This window comes from Nelusetta ayraudi, unplaced genomic scaffold, assembly GCF_046127955.1.
Source record: "Nelusetta ayraudi isolate G7.1 ecotype Tasmania unplaced genomic scaffold, CSIRO-AGI_Nayr_v1 ptg000050l, whole genome shotgun sequence".
NCBI classification, from domain to species: Eukaryota; Metazoa; Chordata; class Actinopteri; order Tetraodontiformes; family Monacanthidae; genus Nelusetta; species Nelusetta ayraudi.
This window is the reverse complement of record NW_027466100.1, coordinates 4,419,332-4,425,219: the sequence shown is the minus strand read 5'-3', so window position 1 is coordinate 4,425,219 and position 5,888 is coordinate 4,419,332. Positions and strand designations below refer to the sequence as shown.

The window sequence follows — 5,888 nt, the reverse complement described above, 5'->3', positions numbered from 1 at the left end:
AATCAGCAGCCGACATCCAGGACCGCACCTGCAAGGCGTCATCCACTCTCACACACACACAGACACAAAGATAGAGGCACCTAGACCCACGTGTGGGTCATAACATCCCCTCCCTTAAGAACTAAACCCTATTAACATACCTACAAACAAAACTAAACAAGAAAAACCTCACTTCCCCCGAAATTCTTTCGCAGCTAGTCCACATGTACACGTGATAATGCATCTGCCAACACATTATCAACCCCCCTTCCTGTGGCAAATCTGGAGATTGAAGTCATGCAGGAGCAGAGACCACCGCATCTACGGCTGGTTTGATTGCGCATCCTATCCAGGACCACGAGGGCATTATAGTCTGTAAAAACCTGACCTCAAATAAACATCAAGCTGGGCACTGTCAGAAAGAGAGCCAAGGTTGCTTTCTCAACTCCAACATTGGCTCTATGTGCGTACTGCTTAGTTGTGGCATGTCCCTCTACTTCTATGTCATGGTGCAAAACTGACGTACGGCGGGGGTGGTCAGAAAACAATAGTGGGTGGCTCTCAATTAATTTAACAATATCATGACGGGCTGATGCAGGCAAATGGGACAAAAACAAGCTTAAGTTATTCATAATCCTACCTGCTGCGTCAATCGCAGCAGGTAGGATCGTTCAGACAGGAAGTCAATGGTGTAAAAACACGGTGGATCCGGTTGATTTTCATCATAACACAATGTGCTGGATTTTGTACTTATGTGCTGTACTTTACTGTGAAACATCAACGTGACGCATCGGCTTCAACGCTGTTCAGGTCGGCCGTCAAACAAAAACAGATTTCACTTTGAATCTCAAACTATGATGAACAAAATGCATCTATACTTTAAATACCTGCATTTTGTATGATGCCAGTAGTTTACTTTATTATTATTTTTCTTTTTTACACACATCGATACTTCGAGACACTGTTGGGACAGTGTCTCGAAGTATCGATGTTTTGTTTCATTGTTGTTTTCTTTAAAAACACGCGAAAACTACCTGGGTTGTCGCGCGATCTTGCAATCCTCGCGTGAACTGATCGAGCCGCTGCACGAGACGCTCTGCTCGTAAAACGCGTCCTGTGTGGGAGGGTGCTGGAGCGTGAGCAGAGCGTCAACGCGGTCGCTCTGCAGACGCTCTGCAGACAGATACTTCGAGACACTGTCCCAACAGTGTCTCGAAGTATCGATGTGTGTAAAAAAGAAAAATAATAATAAACCGAACTGCTGGCATCATACAAAATGCAGGTATTTAAAGTATAGATGCATTTTGTTCATCATAGTTTGAGATTCAAAATGAAATCTGTTTTTGTTTGACGGCCGACCTGAACAGCGATGAAGCCGATGCGTCACGTTGATGTTTCACAGTAAAGTACAGCACATATAAATACAAAATCCAGCAAATTGTGTGTTATGATGAAAATCAACCGGATCCACCGTGTTTTTACACCATTGACTTCCTGTCCGAACGAACCCCACCTGCTACGATTGACGCAAGTGTCAAAGAATAAATTCTGGCGTTCTTTTCCAGCGGCTCGCGTTTTACTGCTTCTGGGACGCTTCTGAAACGCGGACGCTCTGCGCCTGGTGTAAACCTGCTCATTGACTTTAGTGGCCGCGTTTCACTGCGTCGACGCAGACGCTCTGCTGACGCTCTGCTGACACTCTGCAAACGCTTCTGGTGTAAAACAGGGGTAACTTTTCAACATTTTGACGTGGCAGACTGGCTGCTAATAGGAGTCAATGCGCCAAGAGCCATGGAACCATGGAAGGTAATCAGCAGCCAGGGTAGTGGGCCTGCTGTGAAAACCTTGCTTGGATGGGTCATCAATGGGCCTCTCAGTGATGATGGGAATGATGGATCTCTGCAGTGTAACAGAATATCAATTGAAGAGCTGCTGGTTCAACAATACAACCAAGATTTTATTGAGCAATACTACGAAGAAAAAAAGAAAATGTCTATTGAAGACCTTGAGTTTATGAAAATAGCCTCAAGCTCCGCTGTTTTGAAAAATGGACATTACAGCCTAAGGCTGCCCTTTCGTAAAGCTGATGTACAACAAAGCTGTGGCCCAGCAAAGAGCACATCATCTTCTGAAAAGGTTCAAGAGGAAGGACAAGTTCTTCAGTGAGTACAAAGATTGCATGAAAGATGTTTTTGCAAAGAATTATGCAGAAATTGTGCCAATAGATGAATTGGATCATGAAAGTGGAAAGGTGTGGTTTATACCACACCATGGCGTCTATCACCCACGCAAAAAAAAACTTGCGTGTGGTATTTGACTGTACTGCCACCTACTGTGGAACATCATTAAATAAAGAGCTCCTGCAGGGTCCCAATTTGACAAGTACACTGCTAGGTGTGCTGCTTCATTTTCGCCAAGGCCCTGTAGCATTCATGACTGACATTGAGGGAACGTTTCATCAAGTAAGAGTTTTCAACCAGGATGTAAACTTCTTACGCTTCCTCTGGTGGCCAGATGGGGACATTACAAAGGACCTACAAGAGCACAGGATGCTAGTCCACATCTTTGGGGCAGTGTCATCTCCAAGCTGTGCTTCATTCGCCCTGCTGAAAGCAACCGCCAACAATCAGCATGACTTCCCAGCCGAGGTTATAAACACTGTTGGTCAAAATTTCTACGTGGATGATTGTCTAAAGGCCGTCAGCACGGTGGAACAAGCAATACATCTGTACCAGCAGCTAACAGACCTGTGCGGTAGAGGTGGATTTAAGCTCAATAAGTGGGTGAGCAATCATCGCTCGGTGCTGGCCGCCATTCCTGAAGAGCAGAGAGCTAAAGAGGTAAAAACACTTAACCTTGACAGAGACCAGCTCCCTATGGAGAGGGCCCTTGGAGCTCAGTGGGATGTACAGCAAGATACATTCACATTCAGCATCAGAACCAAGCTGGGATGGGATGAGGAAATCCCTCAGGTCATGGTACATCCCATATATAGTTTTTCAAGCGCCAAACTACAACAAAGGAACTCATCTATAACAAAACTACAACCTTGTAAGGGCAAAACCTACTTGTTTTAATTCTGATTAATAAACTAAAGCTTATTCGATTTATTTGATTATCATTATGTTGTTGTTTTTTTTAAACGCTCATACAAAACAAAAAAAGTGGAGGGAGAGTAGTCTGAATCATTGCTCCACCTTATCCATCGCACTCATTTGCCAGCCGCAAGCGATTCCAAGTTAGTTAGCGTCACATCCACTTGTAGTGCATCATTTCCGCCAGCAAGTTTCTCCGGTTACGACTGCCCACGCTGACCCATATTTTCCATATACTCACTCACCTGTATCAGGTACCCTGCAAGGGCAACGATTAGGCTCTTGTCTCAGACCTTCCCCGAGGTGATTGGTGGAGTGACGCGCACACAGCACGTGACCTCTACGACGAGGTTCCTCCCACGGAAGTGCCATAGGAGGACACGGATTAAATAGTATGGCTTGTCCACCAGAAGGCTGTGTTGTGGTGTACATAATATAAAACTTCGGCCCAGTTCTGCTTGTATTGCAATGGGTGGTGATCCTGAAGTTTCATTTTTTGTCCCTTTTTATTTTTTACATCCATGTTTGTGATGAAATAGTATTGTGAATCGCTAGCTCGCATTGCATGTGTAAAGGGTTATAATTGAAGAGTCATGTAATTGATCACAATACTGCGTTAATGTTAAAAAAGATGAAAAGTGTTAAAAAGAAATGTTAGAAATGGTTAAATTGAATAAGATTTAATTCATTCATTTAGTATTTTATCTTTTATATTTTTTTGTTGTTGGTGTTAAAAAGTAATGTTAACAGTGATCCGCACGGCGATCTGAATCCAGGAGTCTGTGATCGATTGTGTTTGCCTCCACACCGTACCCCACGGGAGTCGCAGTGTCTTCCTCATTGCAATAAACACTCTGATGAGGAAGCACTGTCATCACCCTGTGTGATAACTTCTCCCTGCTTTCAGGTGTGTCGTGAGCAGGAAAGCAGTAAAGGGGTGTGGGAATATTATAAAAATGTTTTGGACGCTAAGAGCGTGTTATGGAATATTTTCGGTTTGATCGAAAGTAATTTTGCTGCGTGCGCGTGTGCGTGCGTGTGTAAGCGATTAATAATAAATAAATAAATAAATCTCATTGCAATAAACACTCTGATGAGGAAGCACTGTCATCACCCTGTGTTATAACTTCTCCCTGCTTTCAGGGGCGCAACATTTTGGAGGCACCGCTGGGATGAGCGCTACGTGGGCTAACTTTTATTACGAAACACGCCCCGTTGTCGTTCAGCCTACCCAAATCACCCAGTCCAGCGACATCTGGTAGTGAAGTAACTGCAGTGAACTGCGGGATCCCTGATACAGCCTGCTTGCAATCTGAGGTACAATAAAGTTACCAGGAGAGCTGACGCCGCTAACTCGGAGCTAACGCTATCACGGCCAACTTATTACCTCGTCACTACGCGGAATATGGAGTCACCAGAGCTAGAGAAACTACAGCTTGAGGTAATACAAGGATTGTGCACACTGTCAAAGGACCACCTTGTGAACTTGTGTGATTTCTTGACAATCTCCGGTCCAGAATTTGAGCATGTAAGTGGCAAGAACAAAACATCACTGATTTCAATGATAAGCAACCATTTGCAACGAGAGGAGTTAAGAGAATTAGAGGATGATGGTATGGCTGAACTCCTCCCCCTAATGGATAAAATAATTCAGTGCCAGGCTGTTAGTGAGAAAACTCTAACTGGGAATGTATCTCAACCCACTGAACAAGTTAACATGTCTCAGAAACAAGATGAACGCCAGCAAAGTCAAGCAAATGAAAAAAATGAGGAACAGATGCGGTTGTCTAAGGAAATTGAGGCACTGCAACTTCGATCGTCGTTGATGAAGAGACAAAGTGAGTGTGAAAAACCATCAAGGGGAGTCACCACACACAACAGATTGTCAGCCCCCCATACCACCCTCTCTCGTGCTCCACATTCATGGCATAAAGATTTTAAAATATCTGGCCAAATTGGTGAGCCCGGACAGAAAGATCGCCTTACCTTTTCCAGTCTTGCACGCCAAATAGAGCATGGTTTGAGCAAGGGCTTCCCCGAGGTGGAGATATTGGATGCTGTGATAAGGGCTATTGCTCCTGGTATGCAACTCCGCAGTTATCTAGAGGGTAAAACTAATCTGACATTGCCCACACTGAGACGTATCCTCAGGTGCCACTATCAGGAGAAAAGTGCAACAGATCTTTACAAGCAGTTAAGTTCTGAGGTTCAAGGTGCTAAAGAGACCCCCCAAAATGTTGTTATTCGTGCATTGGACCTGAGACAAAAGATTTTATTTGCATCACAAGAATCTGAGTCTGGATTAAAATATGACCCTGGTCTTGTCCAAAACATGTTCCTGCACACAGTATTAACTGGTTTGCAAAGCGACAACATTAAACGTGATCTTCAACCATATCTTAAGCAGCCAAATGTTTCTGATGAGCTGCTATTGGAAAAACTAAACACTTCTTGTGCCTATGAAAATGAGAGACAGGACAAGAGGAGAATGCTAACGCCACACCGTTCTGCAGCCATCCATTCTGCACAGACCTGCGACAGTCCTGGAGAAAAGAAAGAGAAAACAACAGTCCAGCAGACCAGCAGTAAGATGCAACCAGACATCCTGTCTGAGCTCAAGGAAATGCGGTCCAACATGGCTCCTCTGAACGACCTGAAAGCAGAAGTTTCTGAAATCAAAGAGTTCATACAGAAACCTCAGTGCTCACCTTCGCCAAACACCAACCAAGTAGGAGGTCCACAAGATAATGTTATTCAGCAGATGACAGTCTCTTCCCCATCACAGATGCCACCGCCAGGACAATGGTCTCTGCC

At 44.4% G+C, this 5,888-nt stretch overlaps 1 long non-coding RNA gene across 1 annotated transcript; it reads left to right on the top strand.

Moving 5' to 3' along the window:
- The first annotated feature begins 938 nt into the window (after positions 1 to 938).
- On the top strand, positions 939 to 1,264 carry LOC142895736 (uncharacterized). Its single transcript, XR_012928243.1, has 2 exons — positions 939 to 969; positions 1,173 to 1,264. It is a non-coding gene; the product is annotated as an uncharacterized LOC142895736 (long non-coding RNA).
- The last annotated feature ends 4,624 nt before the right edge of the window (positions 1,265 to 5,888 follow it).